Consider the following 20200-nt stretch of genomic DNA (forward strand, 5'->3'; position numbering starts at 1 on the left):
TTGGTGTGAATCCAAGAAGGTTCCCACGGAGGAATTTCTGCTGGGTCGTTTTCTCCATTTTTTGCACGCAGGTGTGGAGGCAGGCCTAAAGTTAGGCTCCATTAAAATGCAGATTTCGGCCTTATCGAGTTTCTTTCAAAAAAGAATTGGCCACCTTTCCAGAAGTTCAGACTTTCGTGAAAGGAGCTGCACATCCAACCTCCATTTGTGCCCCCAGTGGCACCATGGGACCTTAACGTAGTGTTACAGTTTCTTATGTCACACTGGTTGGAACCTTTACGAAAGGTTGAGTTAAAATTTCTCACTCGGAAAGTGGTCATGCTATTGGCCTTGGCATCCGCAAGGCGGGTGTCGTAATTAGCGGCTTTGTCTCACAAGAGCCCCTATTTGATCTTCCATGTGGATAGAGCGGAATTGAGAACTTGGAAACAATTTCTGCCAAAAGTGTTTTCTGCGTTTCACAGAAACCAGCCTATTGTGGTGCCTGTGGCTACTGAAGCCTTGGCTGATTCAAAGTCTCTCGATGTAGTCAGAGCTTTGAATATTTATGTCGCCAGAATGGCTCAGATTGGGGAAACAGAGGCTCTGTTTATCCTGTATGCTCCCAACAAAATTGGGGCCCCTGCTTCTAAGCAGACTGTTACACGCTGGATCTGTGATACGATTCGGCATGCTTATTCTACGGCTGGATTGCCGTTACCGAAGTCGGTGAAGGCCCATTCTACCAGGAAGGTGGGCTCTTCTTGGGCGGATGCCCGAGGAGTCTCGGCGGTTCAACTTTGCCGAGCAACTACTTGGTCGGGTTCAAACACTTTTGCTAAGTTCTACAAGTTTGATACCCTGGCTGATGAGGACCTCATGTTCCTCAATCGGTGCTGCAGAGTCGTCAGCACTCTCCCTCCCGGTCTGGAGCTTTGGTATAAACCCCATGGTCCTTTTGGAGACCCCAGCATCCTCTAGGACGTATGAGAAAATAGTATTTTAATACCTACCGGTAAATCCTTTTCTCTTAGTCCGTAGAGGATGCTGGGCGCCCGTCCCAGTGCGTACTGTATCTGCAGTTATTGGTTATGATTACTCATGTGGTGTTTCTTTTCAGTTAGTCTATTGCTGACGTTATTCATGCCATGGCATGCGGTATGCTATTATTGATGGTGTTTACACACAGGTTGTGTTACATATTCTGTCAGCATATTGCTGTATATTTTTCATGCCGTCGGCTGGTGTTCTATTGAATGCCACGTTCTGCGGCATGTTCAAGGTGTGAGCTGGTATGACACTCACCGTGTTTAAACAATAAATTCTTTCCTCGAAATGTCCGTCTCCCTGGGCACAGGAGGGGCATAGAGGGAGGAGCCAGTTCACACCCATTCAAAGTCTTATAGTGTGCCCATGTCTCCTGCGGATCCAATCTATACCCCATGGTCCTTTTGGAGACCCCAGCATCATCTACGGACTAAGAGAAAAGGATTTACCGGTAGGTATTAAAATCCCATTATCTTAATACAAGCCAGTATGCATTCCAGGTGTTGTAGCCAGATATGATGGGATTAGAGAGGAATTTTTGTGCATATCATTGTCTGTGTTTCACAAGAAAGTTTTTATTTCCTGAGTGTAATATGAATAATCGCTGGTGGAATGCAAACTTTGTGTTGTGGAACACAAACATAATGGGCAGAAATCAAATCTTGTTGACGCTGGCAGCCACTAGATGGCGCCCAATGGGGGAAGCGGTTAGCTTACCGACACACGGGATGCCGGCGGTCAATATACCAACGTGGGAATCCCGAGGGAGGATGCATTTCCGGCGTCAAAATACCGATGCCAGTCGGGATGCCGGCGTAAGAATACAGACACCCGGCATCACGATCTTCCTGACTGCGGGACCCACTGCCATCCTGCTGTGGGTGAGAGGGGAGGGGGGGGGGGGGTTAGGTTTAGGCTGCAGAAGGGGGGTTAGGCTGCAGCTCCGGGAGGGTTAGGGTTTGGGACTGGGGACGGATGGGTAGGGTTAGGCATCAAGCGGGGAGGGTTAGGTTTATGCAGCGGGGAAGGGAGGGTTAGGGTTATGCAACAAGCAGGGAGGGTTAGGATTAGGCAGCGCCGGGGACAGTTAGGGTTAGGCATCCACAAGAGAGAGTTAGGTTAGGAGCCTTAATATGGGGAGATGTCGGGATTCTGATGGACGAGATCCTACTGATCCCCGCCCCCAACGGAGATATTCAACTATAGCTCCGTTCAGGCGTGATCGGCTGACGACGTCTTAATTTCAGCTCATGCCTGCCGTGTGTAGCGAGTTAAAATGTGTGAAAAGTGATCCCAAATGGCAATTTTCCCAATCGCATCCATTAGTTTATGCGGCTAAACCCAACACTAATGGGTGTGATCAGCGCGTTAAGGGGCATCAAATGAATATCGCCCCCTGCGATCTCCCATCTCTTTAGACGGGAGATCGGAGGTGATAACATTTGAATTCCCTTAAAGGGTCTCTCATCACTCTTTTGTACCCGTGTTTTTACATAAGGGTGTTTTTTTATTGCATACAGGCTATGCGATCTATGGGCCTGATTCAGAGTTGCAAGCAAAGCCAAAAAGCACATAACTGGGCAAAACCATGTTGCACTGCAGGTGGAGCAGATGTAATATATGCAGAGAAATTTAGATTTGGGTGTGTTAGATTGTTTCTGTGCAGGTTAAATACGGGCTGCTTTTGCATGTACCCCACAAATACTAAGCAGCTTTATTTTTACACAGTAATTTAAATTTCAGTTTGAACAAACCCCATCCAAATAGAACTGTCTCTGCACATGTTACATCTGCTCCTCCTGCAGTGCAACATGGTTTTGCCCAGCTGTGTGGTTTTTGGCTTTGTTAGCAACTCTGAATCGGGTCCTATGTCCTATATTTTCTCAGGAAAACTGCCAGAGTGGAATTACATACACCCCTATTTGTTAAATAATTTAATCTTGGATTGTTGTTATACCTGAGGTCATTGGAAGGTGACGCACATACAGTATAAATGGAAGCAATGTGTTCTCCTTTATGGAAATGCTTGTTGACATTTTACATTATATACATTACATTTACATTATTACAAATCTTCCTAGGTGCAAGGGGGCATATAAATTATAATCTATTGTTCTAGAAGTTGTTCTTTTTGAGTGTTAACACTAATGGTGTTAAAAAACATTCAAAACATGCTGTCCCACATGACTGTGTTGGGAGCCACAGATCTGCATTACAGCAGTGAACACTGCACATGCTTATTCAGTTACTTGTAAAGTTCTTCTAGGTAAATTGGTGTATGTATTTTTCTAAAGGCCGATGTGGGAGAGATATGTGCTGAGCGAACCGCTCAGCACACATCTCTCCCACCGCTCAGCACAGCGCGATGTGTGCTGAGCGTGCGGCGGGAGACGGGGGGGCGATGTGCACCGGCGATAGCGATGTGCGGGGCCGCGCATCGCTATCGCTGAGGGGGGTACACACGAGTGATCTGTGCTTAAAATCTAAGCAATCTAGTCAGATTGCTTAGATTTTAAGCATGGATCTCTCCGTAAGTACCCCCCTTAAGAGTAAAATGGGAGCAGTTGTATAAAGAAGATCATATCATGATTCGCCTGCAGTACAAAAGACATGTCACTAAAGTGTCTAATTTTTGGTTCTACCTATGGTTTCATTTATTTCTCTGACGTCCTAAGTGGATGCTGGGACTCCGTAAGGACCATGGGGAATAGCGGCTCCGCAGGAGACTGGGCACAACTAAAGAAAGCTTTAGGACTACCTGGTGTGCACTGGCTCCTCCCTCTATGACCCTCCTCCAGACCTCAGTTAGAATCTTGTGCCCGGCTGAGCTGGATGCACACTAGGGGCTCTCCTGAGCTCCTAGAAAAGAAAGTATATTTTAGGTTTTTTATTTTCAGTGAGATCTGCTGGCAACAGACTCACTGCTACGAGGGACTAAGGGGAGAAGAAGCAAACCTACCTGACTGGAGATAGTTTGGGCTTCTTAGGCTACTGGACACCATTAGCTCCAGAGGGATCGAACACAGGACCCGACCTCGATCGTTCGGTCCCGGAGCCGCGCCGCCGTCCCCCTTACAGAGCCAGAAGCATGAAGATGGTCCTGGAAATCGGCGGCAAAAGACTTCGGTCTTCAACAAGGTAGCGCACAGCACTGCAGCTGTGCGCCATTGCTCCTCATGCACACCTCACACTCCGGTCACTGATGGGTGCAGGGCGCTGGGGGGGGCGCCCTGAGCAGCAATATGAATACCTTGGCTGGCAAGAAATCACAATATATAGTCCCAGAGGCTATATATGTGATAAATACCCCTGCCAGAATCCATAAAAAAAGCGGGAGAAAAGTCAGCCGAAAAAGGGGCGGGGCTATCTCCCTCAGCACACTGGCGCCATTTTTTCTTCACAGTGCAGCTGGAAGACAGCTCCCCAGGCTCTCCCCTGTAGTTTTCAGGCTCAAAGGGTTAAAAAGAGAGGGGGGGCACCAAATTTAGGCGCAATATTGTGTATACAAGCAGCTATTGGGGGGAAAATCACTCAGTTATAGTGTTAATCCCTGCATTATATAGCGCTCTGGTGTGTGCTGGCATACTCTCTCTCTGTCTCCCCAAAGGACTTTGTGGGGTCCTGTCCTCAGTCAGAGCATTCCCTGTGTGTGTGCGGTGTGTCGGTACGGCTGTGTCGACATGTTTGAGGAGGAAGGTTACGTGGAGGCGGAGCAGATGCCGATAAATGTGATGTCGCCCCCTGTGGGGTCGACACCAGAGTGGATGGATAAGTGGAAGGTATTAACCGACAGTGTCAACTCCTTATGTAAAGGGCTGGATGACGTAACAGCTATGGGACAGCCGGCTTCTCAGCCCGCGCCTGCCCAGGCGCCTCAAAGGCCATCAGGGGCTCAAAAACGCCCGCTACCTCAGATGGCAGATACAGATGTCGACACGGAGTCTGACTCCAGTGTCGACGAGGTTGAGACATATACACAATCCACTAGGAACATCCGTTGCACTCGGCAATGAAAAATGTGTTACACATTTCTGACATTAACCCAAATACCACAAAAAAGGGGTTTTATGTTTGGGGAGAAAAAGCAGCCAGTGTTTTGTTCCCCCATCAGATGAGTGAATGAAGCGTGGGTTCCCCCGATAAGAAACTGGTAATTTCTAAAAAGTTACTGATGGCGTACCCTTTCCCGCCAGAGGATAGGTCACGTTGGGAGATATCCCCTAGGGTGGATAAGGCGCTCACACGTTTGTCAAAAAAGGTGGCACTGCCGTCTTAGGATACGGCCACTTTGAAGGAGCCTGCTGTTAAAAAGCAGAAGGCTATCCTGAAGTCTGTATATACACACTCAGGTACTATACTGAGACCTGCAATTGCCTCAGCATGGATAGTGCTGCTGCAGCGTGGTCTGATACCCTGTCAGATAATATTGAAACCCTATACAGGGATACTATTTTGCTAACCATAGAGCATATTAAAGACGTCGTCTTATATATATATATATGAGGGATGCACAGAGGGATATTTGCCGGCTGGCATCCAAAAGTTAATGCAATGTCCATTCTGCCAGGAGGGTATTAGGGACCCGGCAGTGGACAGGTGATGCTGACTTTAAAAGGCACATGGAGATTCTGCCTTATGAGGGTGAGGAATTGTTTGGGGATGGTCTCTGGGACCTCGTATCCACAGCAACAGCTGGGAAGAATTTTTTTTACCTCAGGTTCCTCACAGCCTAAGAAAGCACCGTATTATCAGGTACAGTCCTTTCGGCTTCTGAAAAGCGAGCGGGTCAAAGGCGCTTCCTTTCTGCACAGAGACAAGGGAAGAGGGAAAAAGCTGCACCAGACAGCCAGTTCCCAGGATCAAAAATCTTCCCCCGCTTCATCTGAGTCCACCGCATGACGCTGGGGCTCCACAGGTGGAGCCAGGTGCGGTGGGGGCGCGTCTCGGGAATTTCAGCGACCAGTGGGCTCGCTCACAGGTGGATCCCTGGGTTCTGCAAGTAGTATCACAGGGATACAAGCTGGAGTTCGAGGCGACTCCCCCTCGCCGTTACCTCAAATCAGCCTTGCCTGCTGCCCTCGGAGAAAGGGGAGGTAGTTCTGGCGGCAATTCACAAGCTGTACTTCCAGCAGGTGATAATCAAGGTACCCCTCCTTCAACAAGGCCGGGGTTACTATTCCACAATGTTTGTGGTACCGAAACCAGACGGTTCGGTGAGACCCATTCTAAAATTGAAATCTTTGAACACTTATATACGAAGGTTCAAGTTCAAAATGGAATCGCTCAGGGCGGTTATTGCAAGCCTGGACGAAGGGGATTACATGGTATCACTGGACATCAAGGATGCTTACCTGCATGTCCCCATTTACCCTCCTCACCAGGAGTACCTCAAAATTGTGGTACAGGACTGTCATTACCAATTCCAGACGTTGCCGTTGGTCTGTCCCCGGCACCGAGGGTATTCACCAAGGTAATGGCCGAAATGATGATACTCCTTCGAAAAAAGGGAGTTATAATTATCCCGTACTTGGACGATCTCCTTATAAAGGCGAGGTCCAGGGAGCAGTTGTTGGTCGGAGTAGCACTATCTCGGGAAGTGCTACAACAGCACGGCTGGATTCTGAATATTCCAAAGTCGCAGCTGGTTCCTACGACGCGTCTACTGTTCCTGGGTATGGTTGTGGACACAGAACAGGAAAAAGTGTTTCTCCCGGAGGAAAAGGCCAAGGACTTGTCATCTCTAGTCAGAGACCTCCTAAAATAAATACAGGTGTCGGTGCATCAATGCACGCGAGTCCTGGGAAAGATGGTAGCTTCTTACGAAGAAAATCCATTCGGCAGGTTCCATGCAAGGATCTTCCAGTGGGATCTGTTGGACAAGTGGTCCGGGTCGCATCTTCAGATGCATCGGCTGATAACCCTGTCTCCAAGGGCCAGGGTGTCGCTGTTGTGGTGGCTGCAGAGTGCTCATCTTCTAGAGGGCCGTAGATTCGGCATACGGGACTGGGTCCTGGTGACCACGGATGCCAGCCTTCGAGGCTGGGGGGCAGTCACACAGGGAAGAAACTTCCAAGGACTATGGTCGAGTCAGGAGACTTCCCTACACATAAATATTCGGGAACTAAGGGCCATTTACAATGCCCTAAGTCAGGCTAGACCCCTGCTTCAACACCCGTCGGTGCTGATCCAGTCAGACAACATCACGGCGGTCGCCCATGTAAACCAACAGGGCGGCACAAGAAGCAGGATGGCGATGGCAGAAGCCACAAGGATTTTCCGATGGGCGGAAAATCATGTGTTAGCACTGTTAGCAGTGTTCATTCCCGGAGTGGACAACTGGGAAACAGACTTTCTCAGCAGGCACGACCTCCACCCGGGAGAGTGGGGACTTCATCCAGAAGTCGTCCAAATGATTGTACACCATTGGGAAAGGCCGCAGGTGGACATGTCGGCGTCCCGCCTCAACAAAAAGCTAAAAATATATTGCGCCAGGTCAAGGGACCCTCAGGCGATAGCTGTGGACGCTCTGGTAACACCGTGGGTGTACCAGTCGGTGTATGTGTTCCCTCCTCTGCCTCTCATGCCCAAGGTACTGAGAATAATAAGAAGGAGAGAAGTACGAACTATACTCGTGGTTCCGGATTGGCCAAGAAGAGCTTGGTACCCAGAACTTCAAGAAATGATCTCAGAGGACCCATGGCCTCTGCCGCTCAGACAGGACCTGCTGCAGCAGGGGCCCTGTCTGTTCCAAGACTTACCGCGGCTGCGTTTGACGGCATGGCGGTTGAACACCGGATCCTAAAGGAAAAAGGCATTCCGGAGGAAGTCATTCCTACGCTGATTAAGGCTAGGAAAGATGTGATCGCAAAACATTATCACCGCATATGGCGAAAATATGTTGCTTGGTGTGAGGCCAGGAAGGCCCCAACGGAGGAATTTCAACTGGGTCGATTTCTGCACTTCCTACAGTCAGGAGTGACTATGGGCCTAAAATTGGGTTCCATTAAGGTCCAGATTTCGGCTCTGTACATTTTCTTCCAAAAAAGAACTGACTTCACTGCCTGAAGTTCAGACTTTTGTTAAGGGAGTGCTGCATATTCAGCCCCCGTTTGTGCCTCCAGTGGCACCGTGGGATCTCAACGTGGTGTTGGATTTCCTGAAGTCGCATTGGGTTGAGCCACTTAAATCCGTGGAGCTAAAATACCTCACGTGGAAAGTGGTCATGCTGTTGGCCTTGGCGTCGGCCAGGAGTGTATCAGAATTGGCGGCTTTGTCATGCAAAGGCCCTTATCTAATGGATAGGGCGGAATTGAGGACTCGTTCCCAATTCCTTCCTAAGGTGGTATCAGCTTTTCATGTGAACCAACCTATTGTGGTGCCTGCGGCTACTTGGGACTTGGAGGACTCCAAGTTACTGGACGTAGTCCGGGCCCTGAAAATATGTTTCCAGGACGGCTGGAGTCAGGAAAACTAACTCGCTATTTATCCTGTATGCACCCAACTAGCTGGGTGCTCCTGCTTCTAAGCAGACTATTGCTCGCTGGATCTGTAGCACGATTCAACTTGCACATTCTGCGGCTGGACTGCCGCACCCTAAATCTGTAAAAGCCCATTCCACGAGGAAAGTGGGCTCTTCTTGGGCGGCTGCCCGAGGGGTCTCGGCTTTACAACTTTGCCGAGCTGTTACTTGGTCGGGTTCAAACACTTTTGCAAGAGTCTACAAGTTTGATACCCTGGCTGAGGAGGACCTAGAGTTTGCTCATTCGGTGCTGCAGAGTCATCCGCACTATCCCGCCCGTTTGGGAGCTTTGGTATAATCCCCATGGTCCTTACGGAGTCCCAGCATCCACTTAGGACGTCAGAGAAAATAAGATTTTACTCACCGGTAAATCTATTTCTCGTAGTCCGTAGTGGATGCTGGGCGCCCATCCCAAGTGCGGATTGTCTGCAATACTTGTATATAGTTATTGTTTAACTAAAGGGTTATTGTTGAGCCATCTGTTGAGAGGCTCTGATATATTTTATACTGTTAACTGGGTATAGTATCACGAGTTATACGGTGTGATTGGTGTGGCTGGTATGAGTCTTACCCGGGATTCAAAATCCTTCCTTATTGTGTCAGCTCTTCCGGGCACAGTATCCTAACTGAGGTCTGGAGGAGGGTCATAGAGGGAGGAGCCAGTGCACACCAGGTAGTCCTAAAGCTTTCTTTAGTTGTGCCCAGTCTCCTGCGGAGCCGCTATTCCCCATGGTCCTTACGGAGTCCCAGCATCCACTACGGACTACGAGAAATAGATTTACCGGTGAGTACAATCTTATTTTCTACAATGGATCGTATAAAGAAGTAGAACTAATTTACTATAACAGAAAATGCATTTAAACGCATCATGTAATTAGAAGTCGAGAAAATCATACAATAAAACCTAGAACAATTTGAGAAGACATATTTAGGGAAGGAACACAATGGAGGGTATTCAGTTGTTCGAAAAGTCGGTTGGGTGTCTGTTTTTTCCTATCTAATAGACAGGAAAAAACAGACACCCAAACGACTCTTAAAACATTTTAATTTCCCCCATTATCTGTAAATTTCTGACCAAGATATGGGCACACTTATTGGATATACATAGATTACCTTTTTGAGCGAATCTTTGCTTTGTAATCATAGCTGCTTACTGGGGAAACATCAGAGTTTGGTAGAAATCAGAATTGTTTGGCCAGGTAAAAGCTAAATCACAAGTACAGTCCAGTAGTGCATGTATATGAGACAAAATAATCTAGAACTCCATTTTTTTCCTTAGATATTGTACATTCTCACTATACTGTATAGCAAGAGTTTCATGCAACATTCTATATCCGGTATGGAACAGGTTTCCATTATGTGCTTAGAAGTGTGTACTGTTCATAAAACCTCTCCTTTTATATTTCCCAGCTATTAATAATCATGTTCCAAACAGACATAAGTTGTGACAGCATCAGTGTGCCATCTGGCAGGCAATATTTTGTTTAGACAAGATAACAATGGAGAAAGGTAGATAATGTGTGATCAGCAAGCCATTTGTATTTTCTCTTTGTAAATACAACTCTGCTTCTTTGAGAGAGGGCCATCTTATTTAAACCCTTGTTAGCTGCATCTGCCGAATATTATATTGTGTGTGTGTGTGTGTGTGTGTGTGTGTATATGTATGTATGTATATATATATATATATATATATATATATATATATCCTGTAAAAGTGAATGGGCTATTAAAAGCCTGAAAGTTGTCATTGCTATTTTTGGTGAAAAACAGTTTTTTGTGAAAATGAAATCTCTAATTTCTCTGACGTCCTAGTGGATGCTGGGAACTCCGTAAGGACCATGGGGAATAGACGGGCTCCGCAGGAGACTGGGCACTCTAAAGAAAAGATTAGGTACTATCTGGTGTGCACTGGCTCCTCCCTCTATGCCCCTCCTCCAGACCTCAGTTAGAATCTGTGCCCGGACAGAGCTGGGTGCTCCTAGTGGGCTCTCCTGAGCTTACTAGTAAAGAAAGTATTTATTAGGTTTTTTATTTTCAGTGAGCTTCTGCTGGCAACAGACTCACTGCTACGTGGGACTAAGGGGAGAGAAGCCAACCTACCTGCTTGCAGCTAGCTTGTGCTTCTTAGGCTACTGGACAAAAACAATAAATAAACAGCGCTATCAGGTGCTGGTATTTAAAACAATGAATACATTTAATAAGATTGAATCAATAACATAAACACATGTTAAAATCAGATAAATCGAACAAGCCTCATAAGCCAGTGGTACGACCAATGAAAACCTTCTATGGACTCGTGTAAAGGCCAATTGGCAATAGGATTGTTCCAATGCTTTAGTGTATCTTATCCTGCACGGATGACCATAAGATAGTTACCAGATCCTGAGTGGAAGATGGCAGGGTATTCCACCTAGCGCGGTGATGATGATTCTGTCCTGCGCAAATGAGAATGGTGGTTCTCCCTTTTTATTCAATGTCCACATGTATGGATCGGTCTCTGGATACGTGGATGTTGGATGGGTCAGAGCTCTGAAGACCACTAAGGGTCGTCCCAACACTTGTATATCCAATTTTCAGGAAAGGCAATGGGTGGTAAATTCCATAGATTCACTGGCCTTGGCGATGTCCTGGTCGTAGGCTGGCAACCTAACGCGTTTCACTGTCTGTTTGGCAGCTTTATCAAAGGTAGTGTACTAGAGGCTCACTTCCCCTTATATAGGGGATTTAATAAAACAATAACCAGCACCTGGATAAACATTGATTATGTAGTTTTATTTAAAACAGTCCCAAATTATCTAGGGAGCAGCAGGAGAACAGACTATAAAGTAATCATATATTTTAATTAAAAAACGAAGTTCATAAACTACTAGAAAAGTGCTTTTTTATCAAACATATTCAAACATGCGATCATGTGATCTTAAACACATGACCGCTCTAGCCCTTATTATTGGCTCTTATGCACAACAAATCCGGTCGCTATAGTAACTGTGGAATCCCCAATCAGGCTCCCGGATATTTACGCCCATATTAGGAAATCCGGCGACGTCAAACTTCCGGTCACGTGTCTATAATCACGTGATCGGACCCATTGATATAGCTAATATGTGATCCCCGTTCTAACTTCCGGATGTCTATAATCCTACTCAGGCGTCCGATGACCTCATCTTTCCGGTCACGTGTCCGTGACCACGTAATCTAACCACGCCTTGCAGCGCCCAGATCCCGATAATGACGTCTCCATTTCTGCCCCGAGTATACAGAACACAGACATCATATCCCCGATCACGTGGGCCTAGTAACATGATCGGATAAAGACCCATGATGTCACTATAATCACGTGATTGAGCCGCAATACATAACAGAAAAAGAAACGGAGAGAAGAAGAAGAGAAGAAAGCCCTTTTAAATATTGTAGAGACTACAGTAAATCATCTAATTAATTATAAACTTTACAATCTATAAATCTAAACAGCAACAAATATGACATATATATGTATTGATAGGTGTTCTGATCCTATAGAAGTGTTCTAAGTAATTAATAAAAATAACAATAACCAAAAAATAATAATATTGAAAATGAAATGAATAAATAAATAAATAACATATATAAATAAAATAAAATATAAATAAAGTAAATAATAATAATAAAAAAAGTAAACATACAGCTTTCTGTATTCTGGATGGATGTGCCTCAAGCGCCATACTTATAAATTTTTTCTTGATCCTATATACCAATCCTGAGCATATTTATAGAAAAATAATTTCAGTTTCGAGACAATGATAGTATCTCTCTTTTACCAGCTGCCTAAGATCTATCCAAATGCATGAATAGACCATATTAATAAAGTAGACTTAGGCTCGCATATAGTCGGTCATAGGACCGAATTAAGTTCCTCTGACCCATCCAACATCCACGTATCCAGAGACCGATCCATACATGTGGACATTGAATAAAAAGGGAGAACCACCATTCTCATTTGCGCAGGACAGAATCATCATCACCGCGCTAGGTGGAATACCCTGCCATCTTCCACTCAGGATCTGGTAACTATCTTATGGTCATCCGTGCAGCATAAGATACACTAAAGCATTGGAACAATCCTATTGCCAATTGGCCTTTACACGAGTCCATAGAAGGTTTTCATTGGTCGTACCACTGGCTTATGAGGCTTGTTCGATTTATCTGATTTTAACATGTGTTTATGTTATTGATTCAATCTTATTAAATGTATTCATTGTTTTAAATACCAGCACCTGATAGCGCTGTTTATTTATTGTTTTTGTTTGTTTATGTGGTGACTGACTATCACCTTTATTTAACAGCTGCTTTGGGAAAACAGCCCTGTTAAAGCGCCCGGCGAAAGAATATACTGATTCATCAGTATATTCTTATTAAATATTCTTTTAGGCTACTGGACACCATTAGCTCCAGAGGGTTCGAACACAGGCACCTGTCCTCGATCGTCCGGAGCCGCGCCGCCGTCCCCCTTGCAGAGCCAGAAGAACAGAAGCTAGAAGACGACGAAATCGGCGCCTGAAGACTCCTGTCTTCATTAAGGTAGCGCACAGCACCGCAGCTGTGCGCCATTGCTCCCAGCACACTTACACACTCCGGTCACTGTAGGGTGCAGGGCGCTGGGGGGGGGGGGGGGGGGCGCCCTGGGCTGCAATTGAAGTACCCTTGGCATAAAAATACATATATACAGTCTAGCACTGTATATATGTAAAAACCCCCGCCATTATTTTACACTGAAAGCGGGACAGAAGCCCGCCACTGAGGGGGCGGGGCCTTCTTCCTCAGGACACCAGCGCCATTTTTTCTTCACAGCTCCGCTGGAAGCAGCTCCCCAGGCTCTCCCCTGCAGTATCCAGGTACAAGACGGGTTAAAAAGAGAGGGGGGGCACATAAATTTAGGCGCAAAGAATACAAAAAAAAAAAGCAGCTATTGGGTATATCACTTATTAGCAGTGAAAATCCCTGTGTTATATAGCGCTGTGGTGTGTGCTGGCATACTCTCTCTCTGTCTCCCCAAAGGACTTTGAGGGGTCCTGTCCTCAGTCTGAGCATTCCCTGTGTGTGTGTGCGGTGTGTCGGTACGGCTGTGTCGACATGTTTGATGAGGAAGGTTACGTGGAGGCGGAGCAAGGGCAGATAAGTTTGGTATCGCCCCCGTCGGGGCCGACACCTGATTGGATGGATATGTGGAAGGTCTTAAATGACAATGTAAACTCCTTACATAAAAGGTTTGATGACGCTGCAGCCTTGGGACAGCCGGGGTCTCAGCCCACGCCTGCCCAGGCGACTCGGAAACCGTCAGGGGCTCATAAACGCCCTCTATCTCAGATGGTTGACACAGATGTCGACACGGAGTCCGACTCCAGTGTCGACGATGATGAGGCACATTTACAGTCTAAAATGACCAAGGCCATCCGATACATGATTATTGCAATGAAAGATGTATTACACATTTCTGAGAGTAACCCGGTTAATACCAAGAGGGTTTATATGTTTGGGGAGAAAAAGCAGCCAGTGACTTTTCCCCCATCTGATGAATTAAATGAATTGTGTGAAGAAGAGTGGAGTTCCCCTGATAAGAAATTAGTGATTTCTAAGAGGTTACTGAAGGCGTACCCTTTCCCGCCAACGGACAGGTTACGTTGGGAAACATCCCCTAGGGTGGACAAGGCGCTGACACGCTTATCTAAAAAGGTGGCCCTGCCGTCTCAGGATACGGCCGCCCTAAAGGAGCCTGCGGATAGAAAGCAGGAAGCTATCCTGAAGTCAGTGTATACACACTCTGGTACTCTACTGAGACCTGCTATTGCTTCAGCCTGGATGTGTAGTGCTGTAACAGCGTGGACAGATACTCTGTTAGACGACATAGATTCCCTCAACAGAGATACTGTTTTGCTAACCCTGGGCCATATCAAAGACGTCGTCTTATATATGCAAGATGCTCAGAGGGACATTTGCCTGCTGGGCTCTAGAATTAATGCTATGTCCATTTCTGCCAGGAGGGTCTTATCGACTCGGCAATGGACAGGAGATGCTGATTCTAAAAAACACATGGAGGTTTTGCCTTATAAGGGTGAGGAATTGTTTGGGGACGGTCTGTCGGACCTCATGTCTACAGCGACAGCTGGAAAGTCCACTTTCTTGCCTCAGGTTTCCTCACAGCCTAAGAAAGCACCGTATTATCAAATGCAGTCCTTTCGTTCCCAAAAAGGCAAGAGGGTCAGGGGTGCATCCTTTCTTGCCAGAGGCAGGGGTAGAGGTAAGAAGCTGCACCATGCAGCCAGTTCCCAGGAACAAAAGTCCTCCCCTGCTTCCACTAAGTCCACCGCATGACGTTGGGGCTCCACAGGCGGAGCCAGGTGCGGTGGGGGCGCGTCCCCTGAAACTACAGCAGCCAGTGGGTTCGCTCACAGGTGGATCTCTGGGCTATACAAATTGTGTCTCAGGGATACAAGCTGGAATTCGAAGCGACTCCCCCCCGCCGTTACCTCAAATCAGCCTTGCCAGCTTCCCCCATGGAAAGGGAGGTAGTGCTGGCGGCAATTCACAAGCTGTACCTCCAGCAAGTGATTGTCAGGGTCCCCCTCCTTCAACAGAGAAGGGGTTACTATTCCACAATGTTTGTGGTACCGAAACCGGACGGTTCGGTGAGACCCATTCTGAATTTAAAGTCCTTGAACACTTATATAAAGAAATTCAAGTTCAAAATGGAATCGCTCAGAGCGGTTATTGCAAGCCTGGAAGAGGGGGATTTTATGGTGTCGCTGGACATCAAAGATGCTTACTTGCATGTCCCCATTTACCCACCTCACCAGGAGTACCTCAGTTTTGTGGTACAGGACTGTCATTACCAGTTCCAGACGTTGCCGTTTGGCCTGTCCACGGCACCGAGAATATTTACCAAGGTAATGGCCGAAACGATGATACTCCTTCGGCAGAAGGGAGTTATAATTATCCCGTACTTGGACGATCTCCTCATAAAGGCGAGGTCCAGGGAACAGTTGTTGATCAGCGTAGCACTCTCTCAGGAAGTGTTGCAACAGCACGGCTGGATTCTGAATGTTCCAAAGTCGCAGCTGATTCCTACGACGCGTCTGCTTTTCCTGGGCATGCTTCTGGACACAGAACAGAAGAAGGTGTTTCTCCCGGTGGAGAAGGCCCAGGAATTAGCATCTCTGGTCAGGGACTTCCTGAAACCAAAACAGGTATCGGTGCATCACTGCACGCGAGTCCTGGGAAAGATGGTGGCTTCATACGAAGCCATTCCCTTCGGCAGGTTCCATGCGAGGATCTTTCAGTGGGATCTGTTGGACAAGTGGTCCGGATCGCATCTTCAGATGCATCGGCTGATCACCCTGTCCCCAAGGGCCAGGGTGTCTCTTCTGTGGTGGCTGCAGAGTGCTCACCTTCTCGAGGGCCGCAGGTTCGGCATACAGGACTGGGTCCTGGTGACCACGGATGCAAGCCTCCGAGGATGGGGGGCAGTCACTCAGGGAAGAAACTTCCAAGGGCTGTGGTCAAGTCTGGAGACTTCTCTACACATAAATATACTGGAATTAAGGGCCATTTACAACGCCCTGAGTCAAGCAGAGCCCCTGCTTCGAAACCGGCCAGTGCTGATTCAGTCAGACAACATCACGGCGGTCTCCCATGTAAACCGCCAGGGCGGCACAAGAAGCAGGATGGCAATGGCGGAAGCCACAAAGATTCTTTGATGGGCGGAGAATCACGTGCAAGCACTGTCAGCAGTGTTCATTCCGGGAGTGGACAACTGGGAAGCAGACTTCCTCAGCAGACACGACCTCCACCCGGGAGAGTGGGGACTTCATCAAGAAGTCTTCCAACTGATTGCAAACCGATGGGAACTGCCACAGGTGGACATGATGGCGTCCCGCCTCAACAAAAAGCTGAAAAGATATTGCGCCAGGTCAAGGGACCCTCAGGCGATAGCTGTGGACGCCCTAGTGACACCGTGGGTGTACCAGTCGGTATATGTGTTTCCTCCTCTTCCTCTCATACCAGAAGTACTGAGAATAGTAAGAAAGAGAGGAATAAGAACAATACTCATTGTTCCGGACTGGCCAAGTAGGACTTGGTACCCGGAACTGCAAGAAATGCGCACAGAGGACCCATGGCCTCTGCCTCTCAGACAGGACCTGCTGCAACAAGGGCCCTGTCTGTTCCAAGACTTACCGCGGCTGCGTTTGACGGCATGGCGGTTGAACGCCGGATCCTAGCGGAAAAGGGCATTCCGGATTAAGTTATTCCTACGCTGATAAAGGCTAGGAAAGACGTGACAGCAAAGCATTATCACCGTATATGGCGAAAATATGTTGCTTGGTGTGAGGCCAGGAAGGCCCCTACAGAGGAATTCCAACTGGGTCGTTTCCTGCACTTCCTACAGTCAGGGGTGACTATGGGCCTAAAATTGGGATCCATAAAGGTCCAGATTTCGGCCCTATCCATTTACTTTCAAAAAGAACTGGCTTCACTGCCTGAGGTTCAGACATTTGTTAAGGGAGTGCTGCATATTCAGCCCCCTTTTGTGCCACCAGTGGCACCCTGGGATCTTAACGTTGTGTTGGATTTCCTGAAATCCCACTGGTTTGAGCCACTTAAGACCGTGGAACTGAGGTATCTCACGTGGAAAGTGGTCATGCTGTTGGCCTTAGCTTCGGCTAGGCGTGTTTCGGAATTGGCGGCTTTGTCATGTAAAAGCCCATATCTGATCTTCCATATGGACAGGGCAGAATTGAGGACTTGTCCCCAATTTCTCCCAAAGGTGGTGTCCTCGTTTCATTTGAACCAACCTATTGTGGTGCCTGCGGCTACTCGGGACTTGGAGGACTCCAAGTTGCTGGACATAGTCAGGGCTTTGAAAATACATGTTTGCAGAACGGCTGGAGTCAGGAAGACTGACTCGCTGTTTATCTTGCATGCCCCCAACAAGCTGGGTGCTCCTGCTTCAAAGCAAACTATTGCTCGCTGGATCTGTAGCACGATTCAGCAGGCTCATTCTGCGGCTGGATTGCCGCATCCAAAATCCGTAAAAGCCCATTCCACAAGGAAGGTGGGCTCTTCTTAAGGGCGGCTGCCCGAGGGGTCTCGGCTTTACAGCTTTGCCGAGCGGCTACTTGGTCGGGTTCAAACACATTTGCAAAGTTCTACAAGTTTGATACCCTGGCTGAGGAGGACCTTGTGTTTGCTCATTCGGTGCTGCAGAGTCATCCGCGCACTCCCGCCCGTTTGGGAGCTTTGGTATAATCCCCATGGTCCTTACGGAGTTCCCAGCATCCACTAGGACGTCAGAGAAAATAAGAATTTACTCACCGGTAATTCTATTTCTCGTAGTCCGTAGTGGATGCTGGGCGCCCGTCCCAAGTGCGGACTTTCTGCAATACGTGTATATAGTTATTGCTTAACTAAGGGTTATTGTTATGAGCCATCCGTTGAGTGAGGCTCAGTTGTTGTTCATACTGTTAACTGGGTAAAGGTATCACAAGTTGTACGGTGTGATTGGTGTGGCTGGTATGAATCTTACCCTGGATTCAAAATTTCCTTTCCTTGTAATGTCAGCTCTTCTGGGCACAGTTTCCCTAACTGAGGTCTGAAGAGGGGCATAGAGGGAGGAGCCAGTGCACACCAGATAGTACCTAATCTTTTCTTTAGAGTGCCCAGTCTCCTGCGGAGCCCGTCTATTCCCCATGGTCCTTACGGAGTTCCCAGCATCCACTACGGACTACGAGAAATAGAATTACTGGTGAGTAAATTCTTATTATTTTAACAATTGTTTTTACTGTATTTTAATAAATTAATCTTTATATATTAACACAGTGGGTCTGTGCATTAAGGTAATAAGTCATTCCTCAGTTCATATTCTCTACTATTCTAAGTGGGTTTTAACCAATTGAGACATTTCTACTTTATTATTATTATTATTATTATTATTATTATTATTATTATTATTATTATTATTATTAGAGCTCCAAGTCCATGGGGTGTGTTCATTTAGCCATATGATTTACCCAGCAATAATTGCTATCTCAGAAAAACAGTGATCCAAGCGATGAAAGCTGTGCGACCCAATTTTGCACTTTTCTACGTAAACTTTAACTCACATCTCCATGAGCTGTGAAGTTCAGTCCGTCTGCAGGCACTCGCTCCGGGTATTACCCGCTAGTTGAATAGGTCTGGCAGCGTCATTTCTCTAATAGGTGATGATTGCAATACTATATAGAGCCATCCGAGTTTTGTTAAATTACTTTCCTCAGATCCCTGTGGAAGTTCCAGTCCTTGTTGTCTCAAATGGTTGAGATTAATCTATTTAATTATCAATGGTTAATCAAATAATCAGAAATGATTAACCTACTGGAGATGGGAAATAGCACTTGGCTTTTCCACACAAACTGCCAAGGAACTACAGTAGCACAGTACTTATACAGTATCTCCACCTACAGCTTCAATTGTTATTCTTCTACATTATATATAAAGTGTATCCAACAACTATGAAATCATAAGCTTGTTTGGAATGGCCATCTTTAACTTCTGATTTGTATCCTGATCACCTTAGTGTACAGCGCCATGTAATATATAGAAGACGATAATTATAATCACATTACTGATTAATTAGAGCAGAGAGTAGGGTTCGGAGTCCTAGGGAAGTAATTAGATTAGCTAATTTCCTGAAATCCCACTGGTTTGAGCCACTTAAGACCGTGGAACTGAGGTATCTCACGTGGAAAGTGGTCATGCTGTTGGCCTTAGCTTCGGCTAGGCGTGTTTCGGAATTGGCGGCTTTGTCATAAGTTGTATGGGCACAATACAGCATTGTCATATTGGCTGGTATTTCACTAAATCCCATAGCGGTCATCGAAATACATTTAAGGGTGGCTTTTATTGCTGCACAGATTATTCATCACGGCAAAGGCAACCACACTTGCATAGCCTTTATGTGGGCATTCTGTTGATTTCATTATTTTTTTCCAAGCCAGATAAGATTGTAAGCTTTAGAAACAAATGAAGGATCTGGACGAAGTAGAATGAATGAAACGGAGATGAATCTTCTGAATGAATAAACTGAATAACATTATGGTCATAATGCCATAACTAAAATAATGGATTTTATCTGGTCCCCTTTCTGAATGTATTGCTTTATTTGTCACTCCCATCTCTTCTCTTTCGGGAAGTTTTGTTGTTTTAGAGTACACTGTTTTTGAGCATTACAAGATACTTCTCCTATAATGAAATAGCTTATTTCCATGCAATCAGATGCTATTATATAGGTGGTCATTGTTATTTTCTGGTAGTTCCTAGCCTGGATTTAATAGCCCATACTTCCCGTTCACCTAGTTGCTGTATTTAGTTGTATGATAAATGTGTTATTTTGTTGCTAAGCTGATATCTGATGTTGTGAAAAGCTGTGCATAGGTCTGATGCTAGTCTCGTGTATTCAGATGCCGTGCTGTGTTGGAATAAATATTTTATATGCAGAGATTTACATGAGTGCATTCTTAGGAAAAGGATAGTGTCTCCTTGTCCACATGGATTTAAGGTTGAGAAGAGGTCTGAGAACAGCCCCTGTGAACTGTATTTGTTTATCCTATCATGCCATCATTTAGTTATCTAGGTCATAGTACAGTT

General features: G+C 46.4%; 1 protein-coding gene across 2 annotated transcripts in view; it reads left to right on the plus strand.

Moving 5' to 3' along the window:
* Positions 1–20200, plus strand: part of INTS12 (integrator complex subunit 12) — a 77542-nt gene that overhangs the window by 53931 nt on the left and 3411 nt on the right. The window lies entirely within an intron of this gene.

The sequence above is a fragment of the Pseudophryne corroboree genome, chromosome 1 (genome assembly GCF_028390025.1).
Source record: "Pseudophryne corroboree isolate aPseCor3 chromosome 1, aPseCor3.hap2, whole genome shotgun sequence".
NCBI lineage: Eukaryota > Metazoa > Chordata > Amphibia > Anura > Myobatrachidae > Pseudophryne > Pseudophryne corroboree.